Genomic DNA, 22,192 nt, shown 5'->3' on the forward strand with positions numbered 1-22,192 from the left:
TCCAAGGCACCAGTGTGATTCCCTGTACAGCCCAAAGCTCTCAGTTTTTATCAAAGATAAGAATTACAATGCTTTTTTGTTCATATTTTATTTTTTACTGTTCATTTCATCCCTGGAAGGTTAAAACATATTCACAACTTTCAATAATCATATATCTTTCATAGAAATACAACTTTTATCAAAACAGTAGGGAATTTCTACATTTCAAGTAACATATTTTCTATCTTTCAGAATCATGTATTTTTAAAAAATAATGTAATTTAAAGAAACTACAAAAGACCACTTCCTTTATCTCGTGTGTGTGTGTGTGTGTGTGTGTGTGTGGCTTATAAACTTGTTTCTTCTAACCACAAATATTAAATTCGGCTGCCCTATGCTTTGGCTGGCTTATGCTGCTAGGTTGCTCGAATGTAAATCTGAATTATGGAAGATATTGAGAATACAATTGTACTTAAAAAACTCAAAGTTGAGAAATGTAAGATACCATAATGTTTACTTTAAAGAGCTGGTCAGAATGGATTGTTATATATAATTAAAACAATTCTATAGTTAGGTTTTCTATTTCTGAAATGTAAACACTTTTAGGTACTTGACAGCTCATAGTAAAGAGGTATAATGTCCCTTCCATTTGTGTTCTCCGGTAACTTAGGGCTCCCACCAAGAGATGCTACTTCTCCAACTGCACACATTACCAGGTGGAAAATTGCTTTATGGACTCCAACATACAGACAAGTTTACAGAAGTAAGTTACCAATTTGTACCAGTTGACAATGAATAGAATATCAAATTCAGCTAAGATTGGGGAAACAGGGTGAGCATAAATCTTTAAGTAGGAACGTGTCCCACCCTGATTCTGATTGTTCTCCAGTGTGCTGCAAGTTAGAGGGGATTTCCAGACCTCCGTTCGGTAATTTCTTTCCGACAGTGATGTCCATTGGTAGGATTGGTTTCCCTGTCTGCTGGACATCTCATTTTTCAACTGCTGTTTACCCTGAAGAGCTGCTCAGCACTATTTTGTTGGAGTTCTATTCAGCTGTCTCTTGTAAATTGCATCAGGAAAACTCGGCCCATTTTACACCACAATGCATCATACTCTGGAAACTGCCTAGCAAATAATCCCATTCTTTTTTTTTTTTTTTCTCCTAAATGGAAAATGGGATCACTATTTCCTGACTCAGAATTAAACTCACATTTCCTAATTTGAGAAACCTAATTTGAGAATTTCCCATTCTCTCCTTGAACCCATCTTCATTTTTTCTTCTAACAAAGATTCACTGATAGCCTTGCATCTGTCAAGAATGGTATCAGGCCCTTGAAGAAACTGGAGTAAAGAAGAGATGATAATACTTGTCCTGAAGGAGTCTGGATTCTATTAAGGAAGACAAATACTAAATAGGGCAAACTTAGAGTTTATGTTCTGCCAGAGAAAAATCCATTTATGTGATTTATTATTTAAATATAAGCTTCATACTGAGAACTATGAGAACTCGTGTCAGAGGTATTTATTTGTTTTACTCTAGGGCCAGGTTTTTGTCATATATGGTGAGTATGTAACTGGTCAAAAAAGTTTGTTTTATTTTGCTTTATTTAAAATTCTTTATTGATTTAATATTTAAAGGCTGAGTAGTGTTTAATTTCACAAATATGAGTCATCAGAGGTGGATAGAAAGGGACAGAAGACAGATGACAAAGCAAGCCCAAGCATTCTGAAAAAGGAAGGAGCATGTGAGAAATGTAAGCTCCAGTGTGTAGATTCAGCTAGGGAGAGGGGGTGAGAAATAAGGATGGTGATGGGGCTAAGGTCAAACCCTGCAAGAACTTACAGGTAGGCTGGAAACATGTATTTATTGCTGCAATTAGAGTTAAAGGAGGAGTTTAAAGAGTTAAAGGAGGAGCTATTAATAATTAAACCAAGACCATAGGCAAAATTGTGTAGAGAAGTATTTGGATTATTATCTTAAGAGCAACGAGGGGCTTTGAAGGTTTTTATTAGGGGAGAGCTTTAGGATAATCTGTAGGACAGAAGAGAAAGGGTTTGAGAGAGGCACGAATACATAGTGGAGATTGGCTGGACACAGTTTCAGTGTTCTAGATGAGACAGGGTGATGTGAATGCTTAAAAAGCCAGCAGGAGAGAAAAAAGGCTATTAAATCAGGTACTTAAGTCTTCAAAGGTTCTGAGACATTCCATTGATTTATTCCCAAAGATCTAATAAAATCATTGTCGGGTTTCTACACTTGGGAGGCATATACGTTAAATGAATCTGGAGATAAGATCATTCTATACAAATGCATATAGTGGCTTCAATAGGACCTGGCTATTTTATTCATAGTCTTTTAACATCCTATGCTCAAAATCTAGTCAGTTACAAATTATTAAAGACTTAAATTCAAGGTCACCATGTCTAGATTCTAAACCTGATTGTATAACTTGTCTTGGCCTTATTTATTTTTTATTCAAGATACAGACAATAAAATGTCTTACATAGGATATATACATAGAAGAAGTTTGGGGAGTGTGATACAGTATTACTTTGTTAATATCACATGTTTCCCTATGTATCCTTTTGTCTTCTTGTTGCCATTTCTCTATCTCTTACAGTCCAACATGCTGATACCGTCCCATCCCAGAATCTCCTACATCAATTGAATAGCCTGAATATACAACCGTTTTCACAAACCGGAAGCCTAGAAACAATGTTTCCCTGTTTCAGCTATTTGTCAAGTTCTGTCCATTTTATATCTCAAATAGTTTTCAGGACTGTCCAGTTCTCTAGATTTCACCTGCCCCTACTTGTCCAAAAAAAAAAAAAAATGTATCTCTTGTCTGGGCTAAAGAATTAATCTCCTAACACCCTATTCCACAAAGTGATCACTTCCAAATACAGTCAGTCCCCATCTCCATTCCTACACTCATCCATACTTACCACACCCAGTGTCTTCTAATTGCCTTTGGTGTAAAGAAGAAGGTATAGACATCTTCCAAAGGAATTTGCAGGTGTGACCCTCCCTACTTATCAATCTTCCTCTTGTACTATATCCCCACTCCTCATTTGACATCTACACTAGCCTTTTTTTCACTTTTTAAACTGTGCCTTGTTGGCTTAGTGCACGATTTTCCATCCACCTAGAGTGCCCTTTTCCTCTACAGGTAATGCATCCTTTGAATTTCTAATTTGTCCTTTATATTTCAACTCAGATGTCACTTTCTCTACCAAGTCTTCCCTTATTCATCAGTTAGGTGAAACTCTCTATTAGATAATCTGACAACACAGATGATGTTCTTTTTGTAGACCTTATCATATTTTTTTTGTTTATTTGATTAATACTTTATCTGCTCAAGGGCATAAGCCACCTGAAGCACAAAAAGTATTCAAACAGTTTTTGTTCACATTTGAATTTCTAGCTCTTAGCAAATAGGTATTCAGTAAATACATACTGAATGCATAAATCAACCTCAGGTAGATTTAAGACTGAATTTTTCATAAAACAAAAGCTAAAATTCAGTAATTTCTGTGCTCAGATAAAATCCAACTATTTAAAAAGTAGTAAGAATCTCTTCTTCAAAGTTCTGCTCCTGTTTATTCCTAAACACATTTTCTTACATTTGTTCTTCATAAAATATGTTTGGCTCACCGAATCCTCAGTCCCACAAAGGATCTTGATTCACTGAATCCCCAAGGATTTCTGAAAAGGCAGAAATCCTTAATTTTGGTTTCAAGGTAAAGCAAACTGGAACGAGACAAGCCTGCTGAGACTTAAGATCATGATGGATCCAGAGCCAACTAAAGTCTGCAATCAATCTTCCTTCCTCCTCTCACCAGACAGCGAAGTCCCTTCTGTATCTATGATGTCTCCTTGGATTGGCTCACAGATCCCAGGGCTGGCCATGAGATCTCACAACTCAAGTCCTGTGGTTAGCCGACCAGCTTCCTCACAGACATGGCAGTTGAGTGGAGTTAGAGTCAATGCCTCCGAGCAATGCTCTTTAAGAGGCCATTGTTAAAATGTGTTTTTATTTTGCACTTGTAAAAGTCTCTTAACTGTGTTTAAACTATACTGCAAGACTTTAAAAGCGGTCAGATATTTCAGGTATATATGGTATCTACCCTACTTTTTGCTGCAATTTCTAATACAAAGGTGATAAAAGAAAAAAAAAAATTGTATCCTCGTAACCTCCCATCCCAGGAAGGGGCACATTTATCAATTCTCTATGCCCATCATAAAACACAGATGATATAAAAGGAAAAAAAAAAAGGTTCTGAACTTGAGTTCCTATGGGATATGACCCAATTTGAGTTTGCCAACGCTGTACATTCATACCAGTTAAGTGAGTAGAGAAGTAAGGGCAAAAAGGAGAACTATAAAAGAGACCAGTTATTTTAAGCCTATTAGAAAGAACGGGGATATAAATTTGTAATAGACTTTCCAAAATCCCTTAGCTATGCAACCAAGACTTTCTCTTTGATTTAATAAGAGAAATGGTCATCTTGTTCTGCATAGGGTCACTCGAGTCTCCCGGTAGTGTACGAACTGCTATAAGTGAAGAAAGAAGAAAGCGCAGAGTGTGCTGGGCATGTGATCAGCCACTTTTTGACCCTCAGCTAGTCAAGGAGTGACATGAAACTTAATCAATGGCTGAAAACAGTAATGCAAAAATGTTATTTGAAAAAGAAAGAATGTGTTTTTTGAGGGTGAAGGAGTCAGCTCTGAAGGAGAAAGAAAATGAAAACAACTTTTCAGGAGACATCAAAATCCATCTCACCTCTGCATTTTTATTTTTGTGAGATGACTTCTTGATCACCCTTTTTTGTTGTTTTGGTTTCTGGCAGGGTGCCAGGAGAGATGTTCCCCAGATCCAGCTTATCATTAGGGCTCAGCTAATGGGAATCAGTCGAATTGTTCACAGGGTTCGGTTAAAGTGAACTATTGAGTTTAATTAAAGTGATAGATGAGAGAACCCAGGGTAATCCAGACTGTAACTCAGGTTTTTCAAGGAGAACTAAAACACACACACACACAATGCATAAGTCTATTTTTATGCCCTTACATATTTAATTTCAAATATATTAAACTATTCTTAAATTGTCAAATGACATTGGCAAAATTTGCCTTACTCTCTTCCAAGAATTCAAAATAAGGAGAATCTAGTGGTTCCAATATCCAAGTTTATTATGACTGTGAGAATCATGGAGCAGATGTACTGAAAAGCAGAATTATAAAATTTCCTTATTAGAACTGATTAGTATAATGAGGTACATCCCAGTTAGAGTATAGACATTCTCTTCTGATTATTTTCCCTCAGAATTTGCTGTCCTATTCAGAATTTAAAATAGGCAGTTCCAAGTGGCATAATTTTAAAAACTTACTTGTTATCTCTAGCAAGTGAGATTTAATATTGATGCTTATTCAAACAGTGAAGACTTACCATGAATTCTTTCTCCCCCAACTTTCACCTTGTGATACCTGTTGTCTTGAGTTCTTGTAGGTGATGCAGGAGCCAGGGTGTAGGACTCCAATGTTTTTCATAGTCTTTGTATTTTTTGAGTATTTCTCTGACGTCCTTAAAAATCCAATCACTAAAAGATGGCACAAGTCTCCAGCAGGCACTGGTGACACTTCTGGATGGAGAATAGGGGTAAAAGAAGAGAACTGAAAGTAAGATTTAATATACTTCAATCTGCCCTTTTCTACATTTTACTGTATGAAGCTGCAGAAGAGGAGATTTTTCTCTTTGTTTCATATAGTTTTAAAATATTTTAATAGTCACAATAGAGTCACATGATTGGTTTTAACTGAATATCATCATTTGATCATCATAATGGAACTCATGATTCCTGGCTCTTGATCTCAGATGCTCATAGAAAATATGTTTTCTAATGATTCAACTCTCTCCTTACTTCTGGAAATCCCTGAGAGGCTTTCACATAGTAGTAACATGTAACTTATGTCCAATGCTTCTCAGCATCTACCATTTCCTTCATATTTTATTTTGTCTCCCCTCATGGGGTAGCACTTGAGATGCTATTTTCTATCTCCACCATCGTTGGATAAACACCATCTCCTATTGCTACTAACGGTGGACACCAGCAATGGTGTGTGATTCCCGTTTCAGGTGCCAAATACCTCAAGGTATTTTATCCATTTTCTGTTTTCATGGCAGTGGGATAAAATCCTCACAAATTCCTTGTAAGACTGTTCTTAAACCTGGAAAACATCAGAGGCAATCCATCAATCCTGAGTAGAACAAGTGTACGTTCAAGTTTGAACCCCCTGTGTAAGTGTACAGGAGTGATATTGTGGGGAGCAGCCCGACTCTGACTACCGGGAGTTCTGATATGATTCCCGCCTTTGTGCTTGCTGTTACCTAAAGCTACTATTCTCCTCCAAGCCACTTATCATTGACATTCAAATTCTCTCCTCTTCTTTCTACTTTTCCCCCCTAACATCTGAATGCAGTATTTCTTTCCCTCCTTCTCTCATGTCCTCCAAGCAAGAAATGGGCCCACAACTCTACGAGACACAGGAAGCAACACAGCCTGTTTCTCAACTTCCTCCAACTTCGATTTCCAACTTACAGTTACTTGTATTTCTGTTCGTTATTGCAAGCTGAACAAGCTCAAAGGCTATGAAAGGTTTTGCCTTTGTACAGACACATTCTTTTATTTGTATTGATTGACTTTCTATCACATTCAGGATGCGCTTGTAAGTAACCAAAGGAACATAGGACAACTCAGGTAGGAATCATTTATTGGAGTAATAAGTAGCTTGTCAGAGACTATGAGAAATCACGTGCATGCAGCGCAGGGGTCTGCACACCACCACCCAGAGGCCAAATTCTAGTCTTGAGCACTTCTTTTTGTAAATAAAGTTCTCTTGGAATACAGCTACACCCATCCCTGTGCTCAGGAAAGAGCCTAGCATGAGGAAAGTAAGGCCTCAAAAGCACAATATTTAAAGAGGCGCTGACTTTCAGGGCCGACACTCCAATGACCCTATAAATAAGTGCCCCTTAAACTTTGCCCCAGGTACCTCACCCTTAACTCAACCCCCGGCTGGGCCAGGCCCTGCTTTTACATATTATCTGTACTGCTTTTGTTCTAGAACTGCAGAACTGAGTAATTTCCCCAGAGACTGGGTGGCCTGCAAATTTTAAAATACTTGCTATCTGGTCATTCATATCAACTTTTTACTAACCCCTGATTGAGAAGAATTCTTATTTGAGTCTAAATGAGTCATATATTTTTAGAGGTCTGGACAAAAGCTGGGCTGTCATTAGTGATGTCTCTATTTGTGGGTTCTGAGTCCTTAGGAAGATATCCAGTGGAGCAAAAACTGACCATGAAGATGGACCGAGTAACATAAACTTAGCAGAAGAAAAGAAAAAAAACAAAATCTGAGGATAATGGCTGATGTTCCCATCTGCTCCCAGCTCAGCCTCCTCTTTCCTTAAAGTCTGCAGGCTCTGGAGTCAGACCACCTGGGTTCAGATCTTGGCGCTGCCATTTTGGAAGGATGTCACCCGAGGTAAGCTGCGTCACCTTCCTGGGGCTGAGTTTCTCCGTTTATAAAAGGGGACAGGGAGTGAAATTAATAGTGCCAGCCTCAGAGGTGGTGCACTTGGAGTCCACAAGACAATCCATGGAGAGAACTCAGAACAGGGTTTGGCACATCGTAAGGCAGCAGGTTGTCACTCAATATTAGTCCTTAGCATTGTTGCTGACGCTGAAAGAGTGACGGGCCTGTCAGTAAAAGCAGAAGCAACAATTTTTACTAAATTTTGTAATAAACCAGGAGAATACATGACTGGAGTATGACGGCTCTTTCTGTAACATGTGATTAGAAGACACTCACCACTGCTTGTCTGCTGCACACAGCTGGGCTTTGGGTCACCACAATGGCTCAGGGCAGAGGACTCCAAAAGAACTTTGGGGCTTTTCTGGGAGAAAGGTGGGGCCCAACGGTGTTCACGACGGGGTAACAGGCCAATTAAATCTGAGTTAACCTAGTTCATCATGCCTCATCCCTGTCAAAGCCGTGAGGACCTGTGGCCTCCTGGTTCCAAACAGTGTTACATAAGTCTCTAGAGGATGCTAATAAAAGGCATGGAGAGATTCATGGATATAATGCAACAAGAATTTAGATAAGGGAAAGATTACTTCCATGCGGGTATTACTATGACATCAGGAAAGACAGAATGACTACATTTTTTTAATCAGAACTTCCTTAGAAGGACCCAAAATGTATACATCACACTGATCTGAGCACTTGAAGGGGACCAGAGAGAGCTTGCAGATTCCTCGAGGACATGATTTAGGACATCAAATGGGACTACATGAGTCTATTACACAGAGTAATGAATGCCCAACAATTTATTCCTTTAGACACATGATAAAATAAATGACTTAATAAATGTTCCTGTATCATGCCCTGGCTATTTCTGTTTGCCCTAACTGACATTAAAATACCATCATCTGCCCCACAGATTCTGGCTTTATCCTCACTGCTTTATACTGTCCGGTGAATTTCTTAAACCCTTTTCACTATTCATATCACCAAAGAGTCAAGTATATGGGCTTCTCTTGGGGTCTAATTACATTTTAATACTTTTGTTGGGATTTTTTAATTTCTCTTTTGTCACAATTAACTGATTTTTGTTGGAAGCAGAGTTTAGAGAAAATGTTTCTAGTTTAGGATATGAAGGTTGTTTATAAAGTTTGCCATGAATTTAAGTAGTTATTTGAATAAACATGATAAAAATAGTTAAAAGTTACAAGCATTATTTTATATTCTCCTTACACTTCTCAGATTTATGTTTAATATGTTTGATTATATAATTCTATGCTCTCTCTGTTTGGAGGAAAGTGTTAAAGTCAACTGAAAACGTCTCCAATTTGTAATTCGTGAGATCTGCTCATTATCACCCAAAGCATTTTGGTCAATAAAAACAACAGTTATATCTTATCTAAATTTGAGAGCTTATAATATGCCGGGTAGTGTTCAAAATGACTTGCACATCTTGAGCTACTCAACAAAACAGCTCTTGCATTCGGTGCCATATTGTATCATTCCTAAATGTTCGGTGACCAAAACAGCTTAAGAATCTTCTCCAAAGTCATGAAACCAGGAAATTAGAGAGTTGGGATTAGACTGTATTATGAACCCAGGGTTCAAGGGCTTACTCACTGCTAGCCTCACCATTAAATATATATAAAATGTTATGAAAATATTGTTCTGGCCTGCGTTTGGAAACACATACACTGGTTTCCTTGAAGGATTTTTGCTTCATTTTTATTCTGGAACAACTGGCTTGAAAACAAAAGGAAAGGGGGAAAAAAAAAAACAGAATCTGTTGTGGCCACCTGGGCCAACAGACTAAAGGATTTGCCATCCCCTGTTTTATTCCTGCCCACCTCAGCACTTTCAGTCTCGGGGGCATGCTGTTGCTCTTAATCATAAATTGAGAATGAGAAGCAGAATAATTAAAGACCAAACGGTAATTATGAGCAAGATCTAAAGGGAGCAAAACTAACACTGAGTATAGGCCTTCAGTTTCCTATTAGTGCGTTTAGGATTAGCTATAAACAGCCTTGTTAAACTCAATTAAATAGTTCATCTGAAGGATTTTTCTTATTAGCACAGGCTGAGTGATTTGACTTTTAGTACTATGTCCCTTCTTACTCACAAATATTTTTCCAATATCCACTTTGTCTTCTAAGTTTTTTGGTTTTTTTTTTTTTACTTTTCACAGTGCCATATAAGAGCCTTTCTTGAAAGATACTGTTTGGCATGTAAGAGTTTTTGATAATGCTCTTAGAAATGTTGTCTGTTCCAAGGACACCTGGAGGTATTTCAAAACATTTTAAAATGTGAAAAAGTAGATTTCCAAGATAATGTCATGTAGCTTGGTTTGAGGTGTGACAGAATACAGACACAGAGATGCTCAACAGAAATATAATTCCTGGTCAGATGGAGCTGCTTTGTTTAGAATATCTATTGCTTTCTCTAAACCACAACATTGGCACCTTTTGTAAGTTCAATGACTATCTGAGAGTAATACAATGTCAAATCTGCGGTCTCTGTTATCTTTTTTTTTATCTTTTTTTTTTTTTTTTGAGGCCAAGATAATAAAATTATTTGAACTGTTTTTTGGTTTTTTCTCCACATATTATACAACTAGAAATAACTCATTTTCAACATCTGTTGAAACAGATTGAGAGACATTTTGGCAAATGTGTTATCACATGTTACTATGAAATAGCATTTCAAATCACTCTAAATGGAAATGAAATTTGAAGGCTCCAGAATGCTGTGTGCTATATCTGTATACAGACTCAGTGGGTTCTACGCTGGTTTGTCAATAAAAAAGCTATGGTAAATACTTTCTGATACTGGAAATATTTTCTTTATTTTATTTGTGCAACTAACAGATATTACTTTACTTTAGTTGTCATGTCAAGTTTGTTGAAAATATTCCTCAATCGTTATGCTTCCAGTGGAGTTATAATGTAAAAGTATTTCTTACATAGTATAGATACTTGAAAATGTAACATAGAGATATACTCTTAAATATCTGAAGTTAAATCACAAAGTTAAAGTAATGTTTCCATATTTGCACAGGAAATAAATGGAGTGACTGCAACTACTTGTGAGACAAATTTTAGACTTCTTTCCATTTTCACACATTCTAACTTAGTAGAAATTCAATTATACCATTTCCTGTTTAATTGACAATTCCATTGTCTACACCTTTGTACATGTTTGTTTTTTAAACAAATGACTAAATAAATGAAAATAAATACACCACATGGTTGTGTATAAGCTATCATGAAGTAAGGTGATTGTTAAATTAACAAAGCAGAAAATATTGTTTGATATTAAAAAAGAGTCTTGGTAAGCAATGCATTCTAATTGGCTGAATAATTATAATATCAGTTTCTCCAATAATATGGAAATTCCAGCATTCTAAGTCTCCAATTCTGTCACTAAAACCATTCCTAATAAAATAGAATATAAAAAATTCTCAAACTTGACAAAATGATCTTAAATATTCTTTGTTTTTTTAAGGGGGAAAGATACTGTTAGACTCAGATTTTATTAATTTACATATTTATACTTAATGCATGATTGCTAGATTTCCTCTATACTAAAAAGCTCAACCTGTCAATTATGTACTAATCTCAATTAAAATGCACAATTAATGCACAGTTATTTTTTAATGACATTAATTCATCTCTGGGGAATTTTATTTTCATTGTAACATAAGCATGGAATAGGTAGATTACTTGTCAATATTAAAACATTGTTTGATTAGCCAAAAAAAAAAAAAAAAAGGAAAAAAAATACCTTGATGATGTTCATTAACTGAGATATGATGGAATAAATTATGGTACAACTATGCTATGGAATATCATGCTGTTATCAAAAATTTTAATAAATAGATTCTTGTATATTGGCCTAGAAAAAAGATGCACAATTATTACTATCTAAACGAATGAAATTAAGTACTGGAAATGAATGCTTTTGATTATTTGCCTGTGACTTAGTAGAGTCTTACCTAAACTCCAGCTAACTCAGTTCATAGGTGATAGAAATTCAAGCATTAAGCAAAGTTGCAAGAATAAAACAATTAAGAAAATATCATTCTTGGACTTTCTTATTAGTTTTTTCTTATGTATCTAAATATTGAGTTTGATAGCATTTTCTTGAACTTTGACAGATATTTGAATTTATGAGATATAGCTATCTTAGAAAAATAACCCTTTGGGGCACTAGCACGTCGCACTATTTCTATACTACATAACATTCAGTTACCATATTTGACTTATTAGGTACACATTGATTATCTTTAAAAATAATAACAATAATAATCTGCTTATTGCTAAAACTTGCATATTTTTTGCATACTTAGCACTTGCAGAGTTAGCGCCTAAAACACTTTGAATGAATATTTGCAACAAATTGATTATAAAGTAGAGTGTGGGAGTTTTGCAGAGGAAAATTTATCTCAGCCTTATTTTAAATTGCTTGATCTATTTTTCTTAAAATTTTATACTACAGCTAATATTTTCCACTCCTGGTTCCAGGACAGAGGTGGTTAGCTTCCAAAGTCATAAATTAATGACATTCAGAACTTTCCAATTAGGAAACTGGAGGAAGTATGTGGTTTCATTTTTGTCCATGGGCCACAAAAATTCTAATGTGGGTGAATTTCAAAATTCAGATTTTGCCTGTAGCTATTCTTTAGGGAGGAAAAGTTGTTAATAAATGTTTTAGTGTGAAGATAAATGCTTTTTCTAAAAAAATCATTTTTATTCTCATAAAATCAACACTGAACTATTTATATTGTTTGTTATAAAATAATGGAGTATAAGATAGCTGTATCTTAGCAAACAGCCTCCACCACACTTCTGTGTGTTATATTCAAATAATTGACCTTAAAAATATTTGTTTTTCCACTTTCATTAAACAGAGACTTGTCTTAATTGTATATTCTCTTCTATTTGATTTGGAAGAGATGACCTGAGTACTTTTGGAAATGTAAAATAATGAAGTTAATGGTCTGTTAGAAAAATTTCTGTTTCAGGTTGGATTGTCATTAGATAAAACTTATCCTAAACATTTTATTTCAATTAAAGAAGATTGAAACTATTTTAGAAAATTGATCCACCATTACCGCAGTTCTAGCCTTTCATTGATTTAACGTCAATGTCCCAAATGGGACTGAAATTCCATAAACTAAATGAGAGACACATGTTTCCCTTTGTAAGTTTTTTTCACCAGAAAATATGAAGCTGAAAATTCACTCTCAAACTGGGTGAATAGTCATGATAGACTTTAGATGAGAATTTTTACAATTATATCCCAAAACAGAGACGTCTACCTAATATGAGAGAGAGCAGCAATACACATTCAGATAAAGCTATTCAGAAATTATTTCTCTAGGGCTCTCCTATGCACAGAAAACTGAAAAGAAATCAGCTTTTGCAGCTCATGCCACCTTCAGTTTTGAGTGAGATTTTCTAATTTATTAAACATTTTAGAAATCAATGAACTGATCACTATTTTATTCACTTAGGGAAACTGAGAGTCACTTATGAGAACATGTGAAGACATAAATGCCACACACATTGTAAATTAAAGTATAAAGATTCACAGGTTTAATTAAAAATGACACCAAAAAAACTGAAATTCCAATAGCACTCTTCATCAACAGTCAAACTTCAATGGATGTGTTCTCTTGAATCAAAAGCATTAACAAGCTTTTAAGAATCATAGCTCGTGAAACAATGCCAAATTGATATACTGGCCAAGAAAGCTATTATTTAATAAATTAAGGAAATATACACAGCACATGAGAAATTCAAATCCTTCTCCCAGTGAAAACTCTCTGTCTTGGGATTGTTAATTAAGTGAGGCGACACTTTCCTCCAGCATTATCTCTAACCTCTCTTATGTGATATTCATTATTCATAGTTTTGGTCTTGACTTGTGGATAATTATGGTCGAAGTCCTAATTCTGAAGTGTTTCTTAATCACTTCATTCTTCCTCTTATTAGCTGTACTTTACATAAGAGACCACTGAGTGCCAATTCATTTTGCACCGAAAGGTCAGTTTTATCTAAAAGTAACAAACTGTATTTTGTTTGATTTTTCTAGTAAGAAGAATGGAAGACCTTCTAAAATTATTATTGTAAGATAATTCATATGCTTTCCAGGAATTTCTCTGGCTACCAGACCGAATCTTTTTAGAGATTATGTTGTGGTAACAAAAGTAAGTATGTACTGTTGTGGGACAAGGCAGACGGGGACTGTGGGCAGTAAAAGAATTTATTAGAAACAAAGAAAAATGACAGAAAGTTTTATTAGATATGCTGCTCAAGGCAACAGCGAGGAGACAGACTAGAGATGTCTGTGTGCCCTGAGGGCAGAATCTTAAGAGTTTTTTATAAGGAAGGACGAGACCATCTATGTGCTGTGCTCTAAGGAAGGGGGTCTTGTTGAAGGCTTCCAGACATTAATTGATCTTAAGGACTTAAGTTTGTTATGCCTGGGGAAGAAACAGTTTATCTTTAGGAGGAGGTAGGTGGTCTGTATGCTTGAGGAATTTGGAGGGAGGGGCTTTGTTGGGTCATAACTCAGGGTTGTTAGTTGGGCTAAAACAATTACATGTTGGGAGAGGAATGTTCTTTGTGTTTTCTGGTTTATGTCTTCCTGACATGAGTGATTAGGGTGCAGGCAGATATCTTATGACTGGAGTCCCATTTGGCTCTCTGTGGGGTCCCTCACTTGTCCTTGAACCCCACTCATACTTTCATATGGGCAGAATGATATCCCCCTCAAATTCATATACTGAAGCCTTCATCCCCAGTGCACCTGTATTAGGGGATAGGGATCATAGGAGGTAATTAACATTAAACAAGGTCTTAGGGTGGGGTCCTAATTAGACAGAATCGGTGGCCTTATAAGAATAGAAAGAGAAATCTTTTTCTTCACATGCCTGCCCTGAGGAAGGGCAATGTCAGCACACAGCAAGAAAGCAGTTGTCTGCAAAGCAAGGAGAGAGCTCTCACCAGAAACTGAATCAGCTGGCACCTTAATCTTGGATGCCCCAGCCTCTAGAACCATTAAGAAATAAATTTCTGCTCCTTAAGCCACACAGTATAATAGTTTGTTATGGAAGCCCAAGCTGAGACATGCTTGTATTTCATATTATTAAACAAATCATCTAAAAAATTTTTATATTTAGATTTCTTCCTTCTTTCCAACAGAAGCCAAAATGCTTCCTCTCACTAACCCTCACACCCTGCAACATACAGATCAGTGCTGGAATCCTAACTCTGCTCCTCACTGGCTCTGTGGTTTAGGTGATTTATTTAATTTATGTGAATTGACAAGAGGTATTGTTATTAATACAAACTAAGAAAAAATGTGCTCTAGATTGTCTATATGTTATTTATGATCCTTGTTTGTAATCTTTGATTGTTCGGGCTTACATAGTTACCAGATGCAGCATAATGCATACCGTTTATTCCATCACATCAAAATTGTAGATTTTTAATACTGATGTTTGTTTTAAGTGGGCATTAGAACTACCGGTATGTTTTAAATGATGTTTACTTTATCAACTGTGCTTATAAATATAATTAATCATGAGTTTAAGTTTTGAGTTACTTAAATCTCAAAAATATATCTAAAAGTAAATCTTACACGTGTTTATATTTTTAAGCATGACATAAACTTTTATAACATGTTTCTAAAGATTTTGCTTCAGGGAACATCTTTATATTGAAAATAAATTTTCCATCTAAATAGATATTTTTTGTATATTCACAATATGAGAGCAAACTACGTAAATTCAACTGAATAGGAATTTTAAGGACTTTGCATAAGTATCAAATATCCATTATAATTATTAAAATATTTTATTTTCTAATCTCTCCAACAATCTGGATTCTGATCTCCTTGGAAAATTATTTCATATCACTACTTTGGTTAAGCCTTCTAATCTAAAGCTTTTTCTATTTTCTTTAGGAATATTTATACTTTGTTATAAAAATGCTTCCATATCATAGTGGACCCAACTGAATTAACTGCAGTCTTTAAATGATTGCATTCTGTGCTGGTTCATAAATCATAAGTGCTGGAAAACACTTACAGGGTTAAGCTTTCAATTTCAGCTAACATTCTTAAATTTTACCATACCAAACTAGGAGTAATTAAGAATATAAATATCTAATCATTTTAGGTCCTTTTCTTTTTCTCTGAGTATCATTGTTCTCATAATCTATTGAAGTCAAATTTTCAACTCCATCACATTCTTTGTGGTATATATGATAACCCAGAGTTTTACAAAATAATAGGGGATTTTTGCATACATTATATAATCTGACCATAATAAGAACACTTTTATGAAGTAGTTGAGGTTTCAATACATAACCCATATCAGAAGCATTCAGGGATATTCTTAGAACAGTAGTTGATTTTCAAGTGGGAATTCAAGTCAAGACTTTCTATGCTTGAACTCAGAGAGAGGTAATAGCAAAAGAATGTCATACAAGACCACACAGATGCTAAAAATGTTACTAGATATTAGCTAGAGAAATATGGAAAATACATTGAGCATGTAAAGTAACCATTCATTCTATCTAGTTTCTAATGTTATTTGGTAAATATGCAAGTTTTGAAACTATGACTTGGTTTCACTGAACTGCAAAATGATCATAAAACTATCTGACCTTATTGAGAGCCTACTGTGATCAAGGGCGTTTGATTAGGTCTGAGGGAGTGCGAGTGATATGCAAAAATACATGAACTATGTTTTTTGCCTTAAGGATTGTCAAGGTGAAAGAAAAAAACAGTAAAATTACACAAATAGATTGGATCAGCTGGTGCACTTCAGAGAGAACCTGAACCTGGGTAACTCCCAGAGCCAACAGAGCTAAGCAGGACTGGAACTGTATGCTGTGAGGGAAGAGAAGGCTGTGCGAATTGGGGCCTTTCCCAGGTTGCTATTTTCTTTATCTCTAACTGCTGCAAAACTTGTGGTTGGTACAGTTGGGAGATTATTTGTTTTTCATATCTCTTACTCAGAATCTTTGTACAATCTTATTTTGGCAGCTATCAGAATAGTTTCTTTGAGAACCATCTTTCTAAGACTTGTTGGTTGTCAGTAAAGTACCTGATGTCAGTAGAGTTTCAGGCAAGTGGGATTAGAAGCAAAAAAAAGGGGGCGAAAGAAGAGAAACAAAAGGAAAAAAAAGGAAAAGAAAGGAGTCAAGGGATGAAGCTAGGAAAGTTGGGATCTGTTTTAACTCTTTCATAGAAGATTATGAGTTAAAAAATGAAGGGATTAAATCCTGTGCGCTCTGCTTACTTTATCTCTGAACCCAAGCAAAAATGTTAAGATTCTTGGTCATCAATATCATCATCTGTAAAGCAAAAATAAAAGTTACTGTTAAATTCTTATAACATAATATATTTGAAAGTGTTCTGTAAACCATCTTTTGTATAATGATAAATAGAAATAAGGGTATATTATTGTCATTGTCATTCAGACATTTCAAACTATAGGTTTAAAAGAAAAAAAAAGTCTTTATAAAAATTGTGATAGAAAACTGAATGATCAAAATAACTGTTGCATTGTTTTATACATACGAATTTTCCAAAAGACTTAATTCGGTTCTGATGGTGAATAGTTAGGATGGTTGGAGATAATAATCTATTGGAAAGTTAATAGTATGCTTAAAAGAAGATCAATGGCACAGCAAATGCTAACCTTAGTTTTAAAGTAAGTAATACAGAAGAGATCCAGATTGTTATCTATGGCTAAGAAATTCCTGAGAGAGGAAGGAAATCCATTGATAACAAAGGAGGAATTATTAAAATTGCTTTGCAGTACTTCAGTATACTGTTGTGACATCAATCTTATTTTAGCATCATTTTATCATTTATAAAAGCCTGACTGTTTAAGAAATCTTACTTGAAATTTCTATCTATCTTGTATTGTAGGTGGATCAGGTAACAGGGTCATTATTTTGGAGTGGAGAAAAATGACAACTATTCAAAAACCTCTTCCAAACTTATTTATCCAGTCTCTCCTGATAGTGGAATAACTATTCACTCTAACACTTAGCCCAGCACTTTTTTTTCCACTATTCGAATTACATGCTAGGTGGGCACAGCTAATACAGTAGACGTGGTTTTCTTTTTATTTATGTAACAATCATTGTAACTATTTCATGTCAGATATCACACTAGACACTGGATGCAGAGGTGAATGAAGACCACATGGTGATTATGCTCATAAAGCTTACATTCCAGTAGAAGGAAACCGACAGTAAACAGATTAAAAAATTAAACAATCCTCTGAAGTATAAGGAAGGGAATGCTGTGATAGCTAAAGTCAGAATGAACTGATTGTGATGGGATTATAAGAGAAAACCTGTCTGAGTGGATAAATTCACGCTGGACTTGAACAATACCAAAGAAACAGTAATATTGAGTAAAGATATTTGAGAACAGAGAACATAAGCTGTGCAAAGAAATTAATATGGAAAAAATACACAAATGGTGGTCAATTTTCAGAGACATACAGTGACCGATGTGGCTAGAGAAACTGAGCGATGGTTAGGTAACTAGAGATGGAAAAGGGGAAGCAAACAAGGAACAGGTCCTAAAGGATCATGTATAGATTTCAGAAGGAGGTAAGAATTTGAATTTATTTTAATGTATTGGTAACAAATTAAAATTTTCTTTATTATATATATATTTATTTTTAAAAACAGCTTTCTTGTGATACAACTCACATAACATGAAACTGTTTAAAGAGTACAATTCAATGTTTTTTATTTTATTCATGAGTTATAAAAGTATCAAAGTAATTTAATTTTACAATATGTTCATTACCTCAAAAAGAAACCCTGTACCTACTAGCAGTCACCCTCCTCTAAATCACTCCCCTGAAACATACACAATCACTAATGACATTCAAAATTTGAATAATAAAGATGATTAAGGAATGGCCTCTGAAATAAAGAGAACTAAGAAAATTTGTCAGGAATAAGAGAATAACTATCTGCATCAATTGTGGTTAAATGACTGAGTTAGGTGTATAAATAAGTGTGTTCATCATATTTGGGAGCATTGAGCCTATAGGTCATTTTGGAAATAGCATTCAATGGAAATTGTGGGTAAGGGACCAAGATCATATGTTGAAGAATTAACTAAGATACTAGAGAAATACAAGCAAACATCTTCTTGAATAAGTTTGTCTACAAACAGGAAGTAGAAAACAGAGAAATAACTGGTAGGAAGTGAATTATCCATGTTATGGTTGGTTTTGTGTATTCAATATGTCTGTATATATAATTCATAAAGTAATAAAAATACCAGATTTTTTTTTCCCTACTCCCCTGTACTTAAATATTATTCAGGGAATTAGCTTTCCTTGTTTTTGCACAACAACTTTATCTAGACCCAAGACTTTACTGTTTGCTCTTAAGAAATATACTGTCCTAAATATAGTTTTAGAAACAAGCACAAGTCTTGATTCAGAAAATAGAATGTCCAGTTCCATGTTATAAACAAAATTCCAAATTCCACAAACCTACAGCTGGGCAGAGAAGAATGGAGGCAGGACAGTTCTTACTTAAATAGGAAATTCCCTAAGCTGTCTTTGCTGTTTTGGAATCTAACAGTTGCTTATATGTATAACCCTTTCTCCCCAGGCAGCTTCTGTAAGCTTCTGCCTTACCCTGGCTCTACCAAGGGCTCCTGCCTAACTTTCTCTACTACAATTGTCTTGAACTTACATGGAAAAATTTCTATTCCAAGTGATGATTCACGAATCCTTCTTTAGCCTTGGGCATCTAATGGTACATCTCTGGCCTCTTTCTGTTCATATTTCCTTGCCCCTCTAGGTCACAAGATGGCAATACACACTGTCTTTCTATAAAGCAAAAGACCTGCATCCGGCCCATGGGTACACAGATGCATGCTTAGTTTGCTCAAAGTCTGAGAGAACACTCTGTTCTCTCTGCTATTCTCTGTTCACAGTCACGGATGCAGTAAGGCACCATTTCCTACTCTCTGTATTTCAGTGGTGGGACTCAGACCTTCAGCCACAGCTCACTTTACTATTCACCGGTGCAAGCAAGACTCCAGTTCTCAGTTTCTCTCATCAAAAGGGAACTGTTTTAAAACTTGCTAGGTGCTCTTCATGAAACCCTCTTTCAGTAGATTTGACATTAGACTGTAGCATAATCATTTCTTTTCCCCAAAGGGTAGGGGGAGACTCAGAGCACAAGAACTGCTTTCTCTCTTCTTTCCTTTCTCACCCCATGGTATACCATCCATCTGAGTTGTCAACACATTGTGGAAGAAATTCTTTACATTCTTGTTTCAATTCTTCTTACAAAAAAGGGGTTTTACCCCACACTCCCTTTAGATACTGACACTTCAGTTGACGGAGGTCAGGAGAATCCCATCCCAGCAGTGTCCATTTGTTTCCAGGATGGGAGCTTATAAATAACTAGAGGAATTATTTATCCCAGATAAATTGCTATAGCTATGATCTTGCAGTTGGGATATTAAAAGTAAATAGAGAGAATAATGTCTAATCTAAATATTGTTGAAGGGATAAATGCAAGCCAAAATAAATATGCAAGAGAACTCAGTGCAGGAAATAAAAGCCACTCTAAGCATCTTAAGCAAGAAGAATTTTAATACAGGAATTGGGTGCCTCTGAGAAAATAGAAAGGGCTGAAGAATAAATTCTAGATTGATAACTTGGAATTATTTCCAGAACATTCTAAAATTGATGCATTACAGGTGATGCTCCATTTGAAGTCAATTCTAGAGTTTGGTCAGGAACAAGAAATTATTGCCAGTACAATTGTCAGAAAATTGGATATATGGTCTTTAAAGTTCTTAGCAGGAATATATAGATTATATAATTCTTGTTAAGAATTCAGGAATACATAGAATAAATACTAGAAGAATAAATACCCCAAGAAGACCCACCATATGTGTGAACTTTCAAACAAGAAGAAAACAACCAAAGCCTGTAGGAAGAGAGCCATCACCACACAGATCTCACATGACTACACTGAATTAGTATCATGTATCTAACAGCTAGAAACCAATTACAAGGGGTTCTGGGAAATGTAGTTTTGCAGATGAAATTTAATAAATTGAAGGGCAAATTTAAGGATTTATTTGAGAAGCAAGCTTTTTTTTGGTCTTCTTTTGTTTTATTTGTGCTATGGTTAAGAGGTGTCCCTCTAAAATTCATATGTTGAAGGGCCAACCCCTAGTACTTTAGAATGTAAGCAGGTTGGAGATAAGGTCTATAAAGGTGTGATTATGTTAAAAAGAAGCCCTTAGGGTGGGACCCTAATTCAACATGACTGATGTCCGTATAAGAAGAAGAAGAGATACCAGGGACATGCATGTACAGAGGGTTGGCCATATGAAGAGGCAGCAAGAGAGCAGCCATTTGCAAGGCAAGGAGAGAGACCTTGGAAACCAACCTTGCTGGCATCTTGATCTTTGACTTCAGCTTCCAGAACTCTGAAAAAAAAAAGAAACGTATGCAATTTAAGCCACATAGACCATAGCATTTTGTTATAGCCCACCCCACCCCCTACCTTAGCAAACTCATACAATCTGTTGAGTTGTTTTGGTTGGGTGTTTCACTGTATGACACACTCATCAAAGTTGTAAATGTACTTGTCACAAACAGACTTGCTATTTGAAGCAAATGCTTCATCAGACAGGAAATTTTACCTATCCTGTGTAGTACCGATAAATACGCATCCTCCTAGAATATGGGTCTCTGGGCTTTCAGGTTGAGGCAACTGTACCAAAAATAATTAGGTATACTTGATAAACCTTTGCACAAGTAATTCTCCCTGGCTATGTCCAACATACATTCTGCAGTGAATTCAGAAGTAAAAACTTTAATTTCAGTGATTTGATTGCAATGTGGATTTCATATTCATTTTTAAGTTTTCTGAGGTGTGTAAGAATGGAAAGTAGAGATATTAATACATAATACAGGTATTGTAATATGTTTAGCTATGTGTGTAACTATATAGCTCAACCTGATTTTCAGGTATATTGTGTATAGTTTTGTGTTAAAACGTAGTAACCTCAACTGGTAGGTATTGCTATATGGGGCAGAATCAGTTACAATAATGGAATATTCCTTGTGAGTAATTCCCTTATCTGATTGTCATTTGCTTGGGTGTGCTGAATTTCACTTTCGTTTATTGGAGTCATAGTCAGAGTAGTTAATTATTTATAATTTTCCCCTAAAAAAATGTGATTAAGTCATTTTATCTAACTCCATTCCTAAAGAGGCCAATATACAATTAATTGTGTTCAGTGATGGATAAATCCATTTTGTTTTCCTTTGAGCCCTATTAACTCAGTGGTTGAAATTAAAAAGAACCAGAACAGCACTTAGAGAATGTGAAACGTAGAATAAAATATTCCCTTTATATGAAAATATGAATTCCAATACTCTTATTATGGTATAAATCAAATCATATGTTTTATATGTTTTAAACTCCACTTGATTGTGGGTTGTTTGCTTGTGTTTCCCCATCTCAAAAATGTTAGAGTTCCCTAAGAAACAAACCCTGTGGTAGTTATTTGAATAATGAGAACATAGGTTTGAGCCTAAATGT

The sequence above is a fragment of the Camelus ferus genome, chromosome 2 (assembly GCF_009834535.1).
Source record: "Camelus ferus isolate YT-003-E chromosome 2, BCGSAC_Cfer_1.0, whole genome shotgun sequence".
NCBI classification, from domain to species: Eukaryota; Metazoa; Chordata; class Mammalia; order Artiodactyla; family Camelidae; genus Camelus; species Camelus ferus.